This window comes from Salvia splendens, chromosome 10, assembly GCF_004379255.2.
Source record: "Salvia splendens isolate huo1 chromosome 10, SspV2, whole genome shotgun sequence".
In the NCBI taxonomy this organism is placed as follows: Eukaryota; Viridiplantae; Streptophyta; class Magnoliopsida; order Lamiales; family Lamiaceae; genus Salvia; species Salvia splendens.
The window spans coordinates 26,083,977-26,101,981 of NC_056041.1; the positions used below are offsets into that span (position 1 = coordinate 26,083,977).

At 37.3% G+C, this 18,005-nt stretch overlaps 1 pseudogene; it reads left to right on the plus strand.

Annotated features, from left to right (window-relative positions):
* The first annotated feature begins 201 nt into the window (after positions 1-201).
* On the plus strand, positions 202-8,701 carry LOC121751691 (annotated as a pseudogene).
* Positions 8,702-18,005: the final 9,304 nt, after the last annotated feature.

Sequence of the window (18,005 nt, forward strand, 5' to 3'; positions counted from 1 at the left end):
GACGGAATGTATTATTTTATAACAATTAGTAAACGTTTTGTATGTAATATGTAAACTTAATCTTTTTTATACTAAATTAAAACAAAGGTAAAACATTTTATACGTAATTACCCGTAAAATTATGAATTTGAAAAAGCTTATATGATAAAACTACAAGTTAGGTTTGTTTTTTTGGGATGATTTGTGAACGCATAAATGAAAAATCAAAGCTCCCTTTTTTAGCTAACTAACCATTTGCCCAAAACCCTTCCATTTCTCCTTGTGACCTGCGCGCGCGTTCATGGAGGACGTCGACGAGTTCGGAGATCTCTACACAGATGTCCTCCGCCCCCTCCAACAATCTGCTGCAGGGAAGGCGCCGCCGACGCCGCCGATCGATCCCAACATCGATAGCGACGATGAGGAGATTCTCTACGGAGCTTCGGATTCGACCACGGCGAAGCTCAATCCTAATTTGAATCCCGGTAGGAATTCGGACGCCTTGATTCTGGAAAAAAACCGTTCTTCAACCTAGGCAAATTGATTTGAATTCGGATTCACACCAAAGGATTGATGGATTAGCTGAAAAGGGGGGTGATAGTTCGGGGTTTGAGGCTAGGGTTTTGGAGAAGGGGGCGGATATTGATGATGATGATGATGATATTAATATAATTGTGGAAGAAAGGGAGGATAAGGAAGGGGACTTGATGGAGAATGATCCTAACTTAACGAACAATGATGTGGAGATGTATGCTACTGCAGTTCAAGGGGGAGATGCTATGAATTTGTTGAATGATGCTGGTGAAATTGGTTCGCAACAGATGATCCCAGGGCTTCTTTCGGGAGGGGTACAGAATCCCGGGGCTACGAATATCGAGGATGGGTGGGACAGTGAAGAGAGTGATGATGATCTGCAGATAGTGCTCAACGACACCCACCACGGGCCGATGGGGATGGAGAGGATGCCGGGAGTGATTGACGAGGATGATGAAGATGGAGAGCCCTTGGTGATTGCCGCGGATAATGGGGACCCTCATCACCAGGCACCGAGGACTGTGGACGAGCAAGAGTGGGGCGGTGAGGAAGGGGGATCTGGAGTCGACAGGGAGAAGGATTTAGGAGACACCACGAAGGCAAGTGGAGGAGGTGGGGCTGCTTCCGCAGCTGCACAGCCAAAGGTTGCGTACAGCAATCATGCGTATCATCACCCATTCTCTTCACAGTTCAAGGTCAGCATCTTGTTTGATGAGCGCATACGATGTATTTTGCATTCTAGTTGAAATTGTAGTGCTTTTGTAGTGAATCTATACATATTAGTGATGCTGAAGATGATCAGCAATATTGTGGATACTAAACAACATTGATCTTAAACTCTCTCTTATTAATGAAGTTACATGTTTTCTTCATATATCTTTTTCTTTTTTTAATTTATCTCGTTTATGATGCTGTCGGAACTCTGATTTCTGCTGCTAATTGAGACATACACATGTCAGTTGCTTAGACTATATTATTTGGTTGCTCTTTTCGACTGCATCCACATATTGATGGAGATGTTAATGGAGGACAACACCTCTTGGACACTTCTCTTTCTGGGCGAATCTATCAGTAGATAAGCGCATTTCTCCTTCCATGTAAGATGAACTGAAAAAAGTGTTACCATGAAAAATGCAGGGACCTGATGTTTATATACCTATATATATACAGGGTTGCGTTAAGGATAACTAGCCAGTCTGTTTTGGCATTTCATGCACCACGGTGCTTGCTCATCTAGAACCTGTCTTTTTAACCCATAAAGATCTACACAACTCAATTGCAAGCATTCTTTATTTTCTGACATATTTGTATAAGAAACAAAGAAGCCTTTATTAATTAAAAAGGGAATTTAGTATGAATGGATGATGAATCATAAGCTAGATCAGTATTGAATTAAATTGATACTACTCCAGAGTTTGTTAATATTAGAGACAACAAACCCTTGAAGACTTTGCGGTCTAGAATCCTATGCAACCATAAATTTTACCCTGAGTCACACTTCACATCTTCTATACACCTGACCTGAGAATACTGGAAAATTCTCCTTTTCTGTTCTATCCAAAGAGGCCAACACAAAGTTGGGACTGTGACCCATAAGATTATGCCTCTTTTACTCATGAATCCAACAAAGCATGAGATAGAGATGAAAAAAGGCACTCTGTTTCAATGCACACAATACCCAACTCCTTAATACATATTGAATGATAATATTATAACATCTGGCTACTAGAGCATGCTGGGTCCATGTCTCTGCACAAAACTATACTTTATTTCAAGTTCAAGCTGTTTAACTATGTGATTTGCAAAAGGTCGAGTAAAGAAAGTATGATTGCGTAGTTATTTATCTATTGAGAGATTGCTCATTTGCACCTCAAATTGGATTTTCTTTTTGATTGCTGTCAAGCTTCTGTGGTAGACAAGCAAGCTACTGTGGCAACTTGTTCCCCCTCATCTTTACTTCAACGAATTCAAATCTCAGCCTGAAGAATGTATAGCAATTAAATTATCTATATCTAACTATCTTTCTATCTATATGCTCCCTCCGTCCCATGCTACTTGCTCCATATTCCATTTTGGGCCGTCCCAACTACTTGCCCCATTTCTTTTTTTTTTTTTGCAAAAACTTGATTCTCTCCTCTACTTTACTCTCTCTTTCTCTCTCCTGCTTTATTCTCTTTCATAATTTATTCTCTCTCCACTTAACCTTTAAACATCAATTTCTTAAATCTCATGCCCAGAAGAAATGCCTCAAGTAGCACGAGACGAAGGGAGTATATAATTTATATTTATATAATAACATATCAATGAACCTTGTAACTCAAAGCTTCTTAGAGGTTCTACAATGGAAAACAATTCTAGCAATTATTCTCTGGTCATATAGAAATTCACTTAGCAAATTAAAGTAGCTTGCTCCTAGGTGTATGCAATATAATTGCCTACTTTACTTAGGAAATACTGCCTTACATGTTGGCATAGTAATATGAACGATTTGGACTTAATGCATTTATTAAATTTTGTGTTTTTTTATATCAATATTTCTGTTGCTGTTCCTATTCCTATTGTAGTTCTTGCCATTTCTGGAATCTTGGATTACCAACCATTAACCATTTTACATGTCTTTCTCTCTATGGGAACTGCTTAGTATGTGAGACCTGGTGCAGCACCATTCCCTCCAGCAGCTCCTGGAGGAATCCCAGGTCAAGTTCGTCCACCCATCAACATGGGGCCTCCAGCAGGACGTGGAAGAGGTGATTGGAGACCGGCAGGAATGAAAGGGGCCTTGCCTCAGAAAGGGTTCCATCCTCCAGCTTGGGGAGTTAATTCAGCAGGTCGTGGTTATGGAAGTGGATTGGATTTTACTCTTCCTTCACACAAGTAAGATTATAGTCTTGGAAGCTTTCTGTCAATCGCGCTATTAGAAATCCAGTCTATAAATATACTCCCTCCGTCCCCAAAAGATTTCTTCTTTTGCAGTCTGTCCCACAAAATTAGAAACATTTTCACCTCACATTACACTGTTAATGAGTGGGTCTCACTATTCACTAACATTACTTAAACTACTTTTCTCATTCTCTCTTATAGTTTACCAATTTTGCATTAAAACCCGTGCCGTCACCAAAGTCCCTAATTTTAGGGGATGGAGGGAATGCTGATCATGCAATAGTCTCGGATCAGGGATATGTGAAAACATGGAAGATAATGTGATAATCCTAATTTTGGTTACATCATTTGAAAGCGTCAATTCTACCATAGCTGTAAAAGGTGCAGTCCTTGGCTGTTGCAAGGTGTGTAACATAGAAGACGCACAAAGTGCGAAAATGCCTTTGGTGAAATTCAACCTAATCTTAAATTGTAACTGGGAACTGAATGCTTTATTAGGTCCTCTTTATATGGATAGTAATAGTACCAATATCCTGCTGATTCCATACTTGATATGTAATAATGATGCCTCCTGAATATCTTCATATTCTCAGGACAATTTTTGAAGTTGATATTGATAGTTTTGAAGAAAAGCCATGGAAACTTCCTGGTGTAGATGTGTCTGACTTTTTCAACTTTGGTTTGAATGAGGATAGTTGGAGAGAGTACTGCAAACAACTGGTAATTAGCTTCTCAAGTTTGTTGGTTATTTTAAGATAGTGGCAGCTAAAGTGAATTTGATATCTGTAGGAACAACTCAGGCTTGAGATGACCATGCAAAGCAAAATTCGTGTTTATGAGAGCGGAAGGGCAGAACAGGTAATGTTGTAGTTTTTACATGTTGAAGTAGTTTTTTGTCTGATAGAGGTGTATGTAGTAAGTGTTTGGTTATAGTTCAAAATAATGCCGTGGATTCTGTGATGCTATATGTTCTTGAGTGTATCTGTAACAAGTCCTGTTCGGTGTTCAAATCTAGGATTATGATCCAGATCTTCCGCCAGAGCTTGCAGCTGCAGTTGGTATCCAAGATAATACTTCTTCTCTAAAAGCAAGTCATGGAAAGGTTGATGATGGTCCGAATGACTTAGCAAGAGCAGCTGCACGTGAACGACCTTCTCTTGTATGTGTTTTTTGCTTTATACTCAGTAGTTTATCTTAGCAATAGAACCTTGAGCTTTCTTGTTATTTTTGTAATTGGATCCTTATATTTGCTCGGTGGTTCCTTTATTTATTGTGTTCTTAGACTTCCATTTTGTTAATTGGGTCCTTACACTTTGTGGTATGTCATCATTAAATCAGACTACAGATACACATCTCATTAGCTTTCTTTCTTAATCAGCCTGTTGGCAGACCTATTCCAGTAGAAACTGGTTCTGGTGATCGTCTTCCATCAATTGATACAAGGCGCCCAAGAATGCATGATATTGATGCTATTATTGAGGTAAGCAGTTGTTAGCCTCTACACATAGCTGCCAATTATCTTGCTACTGTGTCTGTGCAACACCATAAGTCAACAGTGCCACAGAACTGATTAAACTCATGTAAAACAGATCGCCTGCCAGAGTCCCATGGATGGTGATGATACATCAGAGCAGCTGGATAGTGGTGATACTACAAGAAAGGATCATGTTCGAGGAGGTGATGAAGCTGATAGTCTTCAACAGGATGATGCAGACCATATGGAGAGCTATTCACCTGCATTTACTGATAATAAAAGAGAATTTGCATCAAGAAGACCACAGCCGAAGAACACTGTCAATAATGATGGTATTGCAAAAGAGGATGTTTCACATCTTCCTTCAGAAAATTCGCATTCTGATCAGGAGAATATCGTCCTGCGAGAGGAGAGGTACAGAAATATTTCTATAACCAATTTCAGATAGATTTGTAATTTGTGTTGCTTCTCATAATTCTGGCTGATTACGGTTCTTGTATTAAGCTTTCCTGAAATTGATTTAGAATGAAGAGTTCATGATATTGTTAGTACTAGTATTCACTATTTGCTTTATTTTAGGAGGATACTGGAATTTTTTTGCATACAATAAGACTTATTGTGGCTACTCTTATCTGGGGTTCATTTACAAAAAAAAAAACAAATAGTTTGAGCAACCAGATTGACCATCACAAAAAAGTTTAAGTATGACTCCCAGATTGTACACTATAGTTTATCCAAGAAGAATGAGCCTGAGAAAGTGCATATTTGATGTCAATGCCAGATTCTAAATCAAATGACTTACACCAGTGTGTCTGTATACTTTATCCATAAATTATAATGATTTCAGGGATAATGATGCTTCCGTGGTGGATGATAGAAGCTTTAATATGGAGAGGGAGGAAATGGCTTCAGATGCATCAGAGAGGGGTAAACGTGAAGATGGAATTTCAAATTCCACAAAGAAACAAAAGCTAAGTTTACCCGTAGGACAACCTCCACATGAGTATGATGATGGGAAAGATTCAAAGGCTGCAAGGAGTAATGACAGCAAAATAAGATCAGGAAGCAGTGAACATCATCATAGTTCAGATGATGTTGACGATGATGCCCTTCAGGATAACATCAGGAGAGAAGTAGGAGACGAGGACTATGCTCATAGGAAAGATCACTATGATAGAGACGAAGCTGGAAGGCAGAGCATGGTGGGTAAAGGGAGAGAAGATTCTTTTTCACGTAGAGGTGGGGATGCTAACTCATCACTTCATCTGCATGCAAAAGCTGGCAGAGCTGACTGGAGGAAGGGTAGTGATATATCCGAAGGAACCTGGAATCGGAGAGATGAGGATCATCGTGGCAGAAGAACAAGACTTGAAGACCAGAGAAAGAGGGACCATGGTCGTGAAATCAGCTCCAGAGATCGAGATAAGCTTAGAGAAAAAGATAAGACTGAGAAAGACGAACATCACCTACCAAGAAATCGGTTGGATAATGGCAGTTGGAGGGGGACTAATCATGAATTGGATTCCATAGGATCTAGAGAAAGAGATAGGGATGATCATCTTAAAGGCCGGAGTGAAAGAGTAGGTGACCATGACCTTCATAGCACCAGAAGAAAAGAAGAGTCACATGTCAGACAGACGAATGCTGAAAAAGATGATAATTCTCAAAATCACAGAAGTAGTGTGCGGAGGAAAAGAGACAGAGATGATGGCTCTGATATGCTCAAAAGAGATGAGCAAGGTAGATCAAAGGATGATGAGGTGCCTTTTGCTCGTCAAAAAGAAGGGGTATCATCCCAAAGGGAGAGAAATGAAAGGCCAAGAGAGCGTGCTGAATGGCATAGAACTAAGCAAGATGACCTTTTGTCGAAGAGAGAAAGAGAAGAAACACGGCCAGTGACAAGGAGTGGGAGGGCTGCTGAAGATAAAACGTGGCCAAGTCATTCAAGAGGGAATGATGACTATAAAGTATCCAGCAGAGATTACCATCCTAAGGATGTAGGTCGGCATAGTGATCAACTCAAGCAAAGGGATCGAATTGAAAATGATAATTTTTCACAGCGTAGGAGCCACGACGATGTTTATGCTCGTGGAAATCAACTCAGCATTGATGAGAAAAGAACAAGATATGACAAGACTAGCAATTGGGATGATCGTGCTGCCTATGGTTCTGATACTTCTAGGGCACATGAATACAAAAGAAAAGAAGCTAGTCGAAAGAGTAGAGAATCAGACAGTGGAGATCAAAGCTCCTTGATACCTTCCAAGAGGAATCAGGATGAAGATGGCGGCCGGATAAATGAGAAGGTATGTGTTTCTTTGAGCCAACCACTTCAAAATTCATTGAAATATCATATGATCACAAGTCAATTTATACCAAGATTTTATGTTGACTGTTTTCATCGGATCATCATGACTGGTGGAAAGGAAAGAATAATTGTTTTGTAATTAGTGACTTGGTTTACTATTGTTGGTGTCCATTGGCAAAACTCTGTTATTTTGTTTGTATTTCATATGTATCTTTCTATGATTTAGAGAAACCCAACTCTGTATGCTACAATTGATTGTTTGACAACATCTGTATTAATTACTAAAAATCTCTGTAAATTTTGTAAAGATCACCCCTTAAATAAAGCTGAGGCCATAAAAAAAGGTTCCGAATGGGCTACTATCAAATTGATATATTTTCTGGAAGAACAACTCTTTTCGATATCCCTGTTAGAGAACAGTTTACCGTTCTCCTAGATATTAGATATCACACAGTATGCTTATGACACCATCCTTTCCTTTCTTGCTTTCTTCTGATATCCCATCTAATAACGATTCATGAACCCAGACTCGTTGCTGGTCTTTACTTTGCATCGTCCTTTACCATTGTTAAGTAGGAAGCTCATAATCGGTACTTGATACATGCCAACTGATGAAATCAGGTAGCGATGGCCTGGTTTTGATTGTTAAAATTGTTATGGCCGGCAGTGGCAAGGCTTATTACCAATATTGGAATCGATATATATGTACCAACATGTCTGACATAGCACTACTGTTTTTGCAATTGGTTAATGCGTGCAGGCAAACTTGAGAGGCAGAACTGAGCAGCAGAGTGGCCATGGTCCTGCAAATCACCAATCATCTCGAAAGCAGAAAGAAGAGGCTTCAACCGACGAAGAACAACCTGACTCGAAAAGGGGTCGATCCAAATTGGAACGGTGGACTAGCCACAAGGAGAGGGATTTTGGCATAGCCCCCACTGCATCTTCTTTGAAGAAAAGAGATCGAGACACGCACACCAGTAGTGTGGCACGTGAAGACCCTCCAGGAAAGATAGAAGACAAACCACAGCCGCCTGCTGTGGATAACCAAGAAGCTGGCCCAGAAATGAACAAAGCAGGGACCGTCGAGGACAAACACTTGGATACCGTTGCCAAGTTGAAGAAACGAAGTGAGCGTTTCAAGCTTCCCCTGCCTGTCGATAAAGACGCGGTTGCAGTGAAGGAGATGGAGAGTGGGCCTGAGATACGGGCAGATTCAGAGATCAAATCGGAGAGGCCAGCGCGAAAGAGAAGGTGGACCAGCAATTAGTAGTGAAGGATACTTCCGTTTTCTGGTTGAAGAAGCCTATATATCATGTTGGATATTTGAGGCATCTTGCATTCTATATTTTAAATTGCATCGGCCATATATGTTGTAGTTTTTGTAGCACTTAAGATTACTTTGTATATATGTAGGCATCAGATGGGCTGTAACAGTTTTCAACATTATTTTTCTTTTTAACACACCACCATATACAATGTATTACCATTATTATTTTCATAATGAGGATTTTGGTTAGTCTGCACAAGGGTTTTGCCCTTAATATACTTGAACATGATTTAGAGAGCATTTTTGTATGAAAGCAAGCTCCAGGCATCCAGAACCAGACTTCTCAAAATGATCAATGTGAATGAACGGTGTTACTCCATATTACTTGACTGGTCATTACAAGTTTAGTAGTCAGTCATCTTTAGTTTATTTATCTACTCAAAGATGGTGAAGAGTATCAAATTGCACTCCATATTTGGATGTACTCAATCTTGTGCTACGCAAGCAAGCTATGTGCTACTCCCTCCGTCCACGAATAGGAGTTCCATTTCTTTCCGGCACGGGTTTTAATAAATTTTAAGAAAAGTGGATGGAAGAAAGTTAGTGGAATATGAGACTCAATTGTATATATTAGTTTTAAATGATATGTGAGTGGAATGAGATGATGGAATGTGAGACCTCTTTACCATTTATGATAATTATGAACCGGGACACCTATTCGCGGACGGACCAAAATAAAAAAACAGGACTCCTAATGGCGGGCGGAGGGAGTATCTTATTTATCCTAATCTAATATCTGTATAAACGCATTCAAATCATAGTTTGGAGATTGTGGAGCTAATTTATTTTTATTCATCAACATATCAACTAAATATTGTATGTACTCCCTCCGTTCTACTAAAAGTGTCTCACTTTCCTTTTTTGTTTGTACCAACTAAGATGACTCATATCAACACATTTGATCTCTACTTTATTATCAACACACATAATAAAGTTATATAAAATCTCGTGCCGCCCAAGGAAGGTTCATCTTCTTTGGAACGGAAGAAGTACTTTTATTGGGCAAATGTAGATGCTTGAAAAATACTCTTTCTGTCCCATAAAAATAAGGATTATTTCCTTTTCCATCTGTCCTGTAAATAGTCCATTTTCATTTTGGGAAGTTTTCCCCAACTCAGTAGTCATATACTCCCCCCGTATTCAAAAAATAGAAACATCTGAAACGGTACGAGTTTTAATGCACAATTGATAAAGTAAGTGAGAAAAATTGTTAAAGTAAGAGAGATGAAAAGAAAAATGAGTAAAGTAAGAGCGAGGAAGAGAAAAAATAGTTAAATTAGAGTTTGTGGATTGTGGGGTCAATTGCTAACTAACCTCTTAATTGCTAACTACAACTAATTTCATATGATATGATTTTTAGAGATCTAGTAGTCTAAAAATTGCCATGTGTAAACTTGTTTTTTTATTTTTTAGTATTAAAAAGATAATAACAACTCTAAATATAGGGTTTTACATCAAAATGCAAATATATTGAATTAAACATATCAACACCACATCTTGAATATGTCAGCACAATTTCATGTTGATATTTTACATGCATTATGCTAACATATTATGTTAGTTATACTAACAAAAAATTGTTGTTAAAATATATGAAAATTCACGAAAATATTATCAAATTAACATCGAAACATATGCACGCAGGATCCCGTTAGAATCTTTATAAAATTATTTTTCATTTGACATACGTTGTGTGAAAAAATAATTTAAATCGAGATAGTTATATGTATTTTAAGTGTTGAGATATTTTTTAAAAATTAGTTACAACTAATTTGTTGTTAATTGATATATATACCATAATTGACTTTTTCGTTCACTGTATTGAATTATTGGACTCGGAGTTGAATGATGATGACCCTTGATTTAAAAGTCTAATGCTTATCATTTAGTTGTAATTAATAATTTAATGATGGGTTAGCAATATAACATACCCGATATCATAACTTTTTTTTATCTAAATTATCTTTTAACTTAAAATTTAAACCATAGAAATATCATTATTTAAATAAATATTAATAGTATATTTTATACAAAATGTTTTACCTTTGTTTCAATTTAGTACAAAAAGTATTAAATTTATATATTACACACAAAAAGTTTACTAATGTTTTAAGTAAATACATTCCGTTAAATATATTAAACACCGTCATTTAGTTTAAAATTTGTCCAACTTATCAGCATAATTAGAGATTTACTACAATTAATCACTCTAAAAATAACAGTCAATATCAATTCTTTCAGCAATTTACTTGTGGTTTTAAAAAAAATTGTCTCTCAATATTCTCTTTTTTTATATTGTTCTTTATAGAAAATAGTATAAAATAAGTCCATATTTCATCTTTATAAAATGGCTAATTTGAGCTTCGAACAATTAATAAGTCAATATTTATTTTTTACAAAAAAAGATTTAATATTTTTTAGTTGTATTCACCATTGTTATATGAGAAAGCTTAGACAAAAAAAGATTTAATATTTTTTAGTTGTATTCACCATTTGTGCAGAGCTAAAGTGGTCTTCCCAAAAAAAAGTGGTCGACCAAAAAATTTAGCTTAGAAGAGAAGCTTTGGAGCATTATCTATAAAAAAATGCACCATTGCTACAAAAGCTTAAGTTGTAGAGAGGGAGATCCAACTGCGAGAAACGGCTATGGTCTTTTAATGTGCACATAGGTGGAGCAATGCGGCGAGGCAGGCGGGTGGGTGAGCGCGGGGCGCTGGAGGAGGGTGGAGCAGCGAAGAAGACGGCGACGACGGCGTGTTTAGGTGGGGCAGTGGCGGTAGTCAACCACCGTATGCAGCGGCGGCCACCACCGCCCGCAGTAACGGCGGAATGACTGACGGTGTTGAGGTGGGGGTCGAGTTTGCGGGGACGACGAAGAGGCTGGCAGTGCTGTGGCTGATGGCGACCGACGAGTGCAGGCAGCAGCGTTAGCTGGGGAATGGGAATGGAGGTAGAAGCCGAGAGAGAGATATATCCGGAAGAGAGAGATAACTAGAGAGGTTGAGAGAAAGAAGATATTGAGAGAGAAGAATCGCCGGAGGAGGAGGCGTGGCGGGCAAAGGCAGAGACTGCGACAGGTTTAGAGAGAGGGAAGATCATCTCTCTCCAAAAAGTTGGGAATTGTGATGAAAAAGGATGAAGATAACTAGGTTGAGTATTTATATTTTGGGCCGGTGATTTATATTTCTCTTGGGCTGAAACCAATTTAAGAATTCAATTACAAAATTAATTAAAGAGAGTTTTCTTAAATTTTCGTAGTACTAATCTAAAATTTTATGTATGAATATGAGACCCAAATCGTGTTTCTTTTAATTGTTAAAAGATTTAAAAGAATTATATGCATTTTATATTACTGATTGTGATGAATTTTGAATATGGGATAGTTTGAAAATCATATATAAAATAAAATAGATTCATTTCATTGGATTTCGAAATGAAATTTAAGTAAATATTTTAATTTTTACATAAATCAATAATATTTAAATTTGTCTAATATTGTAGAGAAATAACTTTATTCTATCATCGACTATCATTGGCTTTATTCTCTTCATCTCTATGTTTTGAATATTTTAATCTTAATGAAATAAGTAATTACTCCCTCCGTCCACTAAAAATATGACGCATTGTGAATGGCACGGGTTATACACATGAGAGATAAATCATAAATGTTTTAAGTTGTGAGGTGCTATTCATCTAAATCTATATACCTTTTGTAGGACAAATTAAGAACGTGAATAATCATAAAATTGAACAATCTATAAACCTAATGGAGAAATCACAAGGTTTTGAATTATATTTATAATTCAATTCATATCAAATGAACTATATTTGTATGTGAAACTGCCAAAAATGACTTTAAATTGAAGCAAAATTTTTTATATAAATTTAAATTAATATAATGTCATTCATGTATTTTTTATGAAAACTCTCCTTATGTATAAATAAATACATAGATAGATATAAATTATTAATGTACCAATTTATCATTAAATGGAAATTTGTGAAAAACAGAGTTCTGGTCTATTATTATTATTATTATTATTATTATTATTATTATTATTATTATTATTATTATTATTATTATTATTATTATTATTATTATTGTTGTTGTTGTTGTTGTTGTTGTTGTTGTTGTTGTTGTTGTTGTTGTTGTTGTTGTTGTTGTTGCTGTTGTTGTTGTTGTTGGGCGTAATAAAAAAGAGAAATCCTAATTAAAGAAGAAGAAGCCCTAGAAAATTATCAATCCTTATTTCTCATCGCATTTACGTATACTCCCTCCTCCCTCACGCCTGAACCCACCGCCGGACTTCTCCAACGCCGGCAGCAGCCCGCCGAGTATCTTCCCTATATAATTTTTTTCAAAACTTGTCTTTTATCTATTGATAGATGATATGAAGAGTTAATAGACAAATCTTACTAGTCTTCAGTCATGGACAGTTGTATGTTGCTATATGTAGAGTTACGAGTCGTGGAGGTCTCAAGATTTTAGTTTGTGGAGATGAAGATGATAATAGAAGCGATGCTACTGTTAATGTTGTTTACAAAGAAGTTTTTCAAAACTTATGAACTATTGGTTGGTTTGTTGTTGTTTTCTAATTTTTCTCTTTAATCTCTACTCAAATAACAGGTTCTTTATTTATGTATCTTATTTTAACTAACTCATACTCTTTGATTCATGTTATTTACATCTCTTATTTGTCATTTATTTTACTCCACTTATATCATAAATTAAAATTGTATAAAATTGATTGTCGAATATGAAATATTTCATTTATTATAAATGTTTTATTTATAAACACATTTATGTTTTTGTAAATCTTTATATTGTTTTTAATTCTTAGTTTCTATATTTCATTAAAATTTATATTCATTATTTAAAAATTATATGCCCGTGCATAGCACGAGTGTAAATACTAGTATGATAAAACTACAAGTTAGGTTTGTTTTTTTGGGATGATTTGTGAACGCACAAATGAAAAATCAAAGATCCCCTTTTTAGCTTAACTAACCATTTGCCCAAAGAGAAAATCGGGTTTATAGGGTACTTTACGTTTAAAATAACGTAAATGTACCAATTTTGTTATCTCTTCCATATATGGGGCATTGGCGTGTTTATTTGTGAAGACGTCACCCACATTGGCGTTTTACAATTTAGAACTGTATGTCGTCGTATTTTATGTAAGTATAGGTAAGTTAAAAAACACAGACGGGGTTGGCGTGTTACCTAAAAACGCCACAGACGTAGACGTGTTTATACCTAAAGACGCCTATGGAGTTGGCGTCTCCACCACAAACACGCCTACCCCGTCGACGTGTTTAGCTTGAACCAGATATCAGTGGGAACTCTCCCATAAGCGCGAACCCTAATCACTTTCCCTTCCCCAAATGCGAAAAACCCTCCCCAAGGCGAAAACTCCTTAAGGAAACCTTTGCTCGGGTCGACCCGGTGGTGGATTTGAGCGTGGAGATTTCGATTTTGGCTTATTCTTCCAAACATTAGTCTTCCTATTCGGTTAGTATGTCTAATTTTTGACTCATTCTTCCAAACATTAGTCTACCAATATTTGATGGATTGTTATGATAGTATATATTGTAGTGTAATTTATATAATTATTTGATGGATTGTTATGGTATTATACGTTGTAGTGTAATTAATAGAAATATTTTGACCAATTGTTATGGTATTATATGTTGTAGTATATCTAATTTTTTACCAATATTTGATAGATTGTTACGATAGTATATATTGACGTGTACTTAATAGAAATATTTTGACCAATTTTTGGCTCACTCTACATAATGATGAATGTGAAAATAAAACATATTTATTTGTGTTTTACATTATTGCAGATAGTATGACGTGGTGTGTCAATTTATATTGGGGTGGAAAGATAATTCCCGGACCAGTTATTTCATATGATCCTCATTTTGCAAAAGGATTCATTATGTTGGATGAAAGTATTTCCTACGATACGCTTGTGCAAACAATTTGTGAAAGGATGAGGATAAGCATATTTGAAAACAAAGTTCAAATAGTATGGAAACGTAATATATTCTATGGATCTTCAGTCACGTTTATAGGTATTCTACTAGAAGAAGTATGCACGCTTTAATGTTTAGTGAGAGTATGGCTACAGGAGGTCAAATTGAATTATATGTTGAGTATTCGGCAATTACTCAACAAAATAGTCATCATCTCATAAGTTATGATGTTGGTACGTCTACGAGAGGCCAAGAACCATGTTTCGCTACAACACAAGATTTTAATGTTGGAGGCATGCATTTAGGGGACAGTGACAATTGTGATGTGGTTGAGGACATAATAGGTCATGATAAAGCCGACTTTCTTGATCCACAATCACCTTATGATTCTGAAGATGTCGACCCGGATAGTACAGACTCAGATGGTGATCCGTCGGATGATGAACAATTTGTTGCTTCAAGACCATCCATTCCAGTTGGAGAAACAGCAGTTGAAGAAACAGTGGTTGGAGAAACAATAGTTGGAGGAAGAGCAGTACGAGGAAGAGTAGTTCCACAGTTCCCACAACGTGGAATGAACTATTTTCGCACCTTACCGGGTCCATATGATAGTTTTGATCCAAAGAACTTTGAGCCTGCTGATCCCAATGTGCATTATTGGAGTGATAAAGATCCTAGCAATGTCGGTTTGCATACTAAATTTAGAACGAAGTTGGAATTGAAGTCAGTTGTGACTTTTTGGCATTTGGAAAAAATCCGACAATATACAGTTACTGAAAGTAAAGGAAAGAGATGGCATGCAGTTTGTAAGTGGCCACAAGGAAATCCGAAGGATACCTCATTACCGAAATGTTTGTGGGAGTGCCGAACAACATTGAGAAACATGATGAACACTGGCAAATTAGAGTGTTTAGCACTGCGCATACTTGCATGGGGGATAGTAATTATAATGGGCACGCTAATCTTTCGTCGGGTATGATAGCGTTGAGTGCTCGACATCAGATAGAAAACGATCCTTGCTACAAGGTAAAAGCAATTGTGGTGGATATTGAAAATAGATTTCATGTGAAAGTTAGTTACAAGAAAGCATGGTATGCTCGGAGGACAGCTATTGAGCTTGTATATGGTGGATGAGAGTGGTCATTCAAAGTTCTACCAGCTTATTTGAATGAATTGCAAAGATAAAATCCTGGCACAATTGTCGAATGGTTGCATGATGATAGATTAAGCAACGGTATGAACAAGGTTTTCAAGTACGTATTTTGGGCTTTTGGTCCAGCTGTGGAGGCTTTTCAACTATGCAAACCAATTTTAACGGTTGATGGAACTCATCTACGTGGACGATGTCGAGGTAAAATTCTTATTGCCGTTGGATTTGATGCTAATAAGAAATGTTAGCCTATTGCATATGCCATTGTTGATGAGGAAACCATAGCAAGTTGGAATTGGTTTATGGAACGTATTAGACTTCATATAGCCAAGCACGAAATATGTGTAATATCTGATAGGCATGTGAGAATCATAGATGCAATGAATTCTCCCATATGGAAAGAAGAACCCATAGGTCATCACAGATTTTGCTTGGTCCATGTTAGAAAGAATGTGCTGCAGAATCACAAAGGTATCATGGTCAAAAGACTTGTTTGGAAAATGGGTATTGCTACCAAAAAGCACAAGTTTAAGAACAGACGTCGTTTACTTCGAGACGTCAACAACGAGGCTTTGCAGTACCTTGATGCCGTGGAGTTAGAAAAATGGAATTTGGCATATGACAAACACAAAAGATGTGGTGAGGTGACCGCTAATATGGTGGAATCTTACAACAATGTGTTGAGAGGCGCAAGACAACTCCCAATTAAAGCTTGCATTGATATGATATTTTGGAGGACAATAGAATGGTTCAATGAGCGGTCAATTGCATCAACACAGTGTGCCACACCACTTACCCCGTGGGTGCATGAAAAGGTGTGCAAAAATGATGTAAAAGGTCAATTACATAATGTGAGAGCACTAAACACAATTGCAGGGCTTTATGTGGTTCGAACAAAACGTCGAATTGGTGGAAATGGTGGTAATAAGTGGAAGGTAAAGTACTTGGAGTCGAACTGCAAATGTCAAAAGTGGCAGATGTGGAGACTTCCATGTTCACATGCAGCGGCAGTTGCGCGGTTTAGAAACGACAACATGTTGTCGCTTGTTAACCCCGTATACCACACAAGTGTTTGGGTACACCAATATTCTATGGTGTTCAATCCACTCAGACATCAAGATTATTGGGACGTGCCTGAATGGACTTTTCAGTGTTCACGAACTCAGTTAATTCCTCGAAGTCACGGTCGATACCGTACAACTAGGATTCCTAATCACATGGATGTCCGTGAAGCTGACCAGCCACGAGCCCGACGCTGTTGTAAACATTGCCGTCAACCAGGTCATGACAGGTGCAACTGCCTGACTTCTTGATTGTTTGGACTTATGCATTGTGTAATATTTGGACTTATGTATTGAGTAATATTTGGACTTATGTATTGAGTGAGTAATATTATAAAAAGTGAGTTCACCCGACCGGGTGTTTTTGGCTTATCAAATCCCTGGTCGGGTGAACTCACTGGACTCCAACTTGTTCATTACGATTTTTCACCCACCTCAAGTATAAAACGCCAACATGGTTGGCGTGACTCATTACGTTTTTTTAAAACGCGCATACCACATTGGTGTTTTATTTGAAGGCATTTTTAGTAAAGACGCCAACCAGATTGGCGAGTCAATCCAGAAGGTGCATTCCTTCGTGGAAAAAATTGGATGAAATATCCACAACTGTAAAACGCCGACGTGACTGGCGTTTATATGAAAAACGCAAACTTGGTTGCCGTGTTTGATAAAAACGCCAACCAGATTGGCGAGTCAATCCAGAAGGTGCACTCCGTCGTGGAAAAAATTGGATGAAATATCCACAACTGTAAAACGCCGACGTGACTGGCGTTTATTTGAAAAACGCCAACTAGGTTGGCGTGTTTGATAAAAACGCCAACCAGATTTGCGAGTCAATCCAGAAGGTGCACTCCGTCGTGGAAAAAATTGGACGAAATATCAAAACTGTAACACGCCTACTTGACTGGCATTTTTGTTCAGACTGGTTGCATGAAATTGCAGGCTTCCGTTTTTCAGCCAATTATCTTACTAATTACCCCGCTTATTCAGACTATTGCAATCATTCCCACATCAAAAATGTAAATAAGTATAAAAAGAGGTGTTATAAAATTATCAATAGAAAGAGTACAACTCAATGAACAAACACGAATTTCAAGTGCATCAACAAATACAAATAGTTTGGGTTTAGTTTAATCGTCTCGTCGTCTCTGCATAAACATGCCACGTATCCCCTTTCTGATTCTGGAAGTAGAGAGTCTAGAGGGAGGAGTATCTTGAACAACAACATGTTAGGATTGGTATAGTGAAAAGCATATTTCGAGCAAGTTGCACAGATAGAATTGCTTGTATACAATAAACTCTACAAT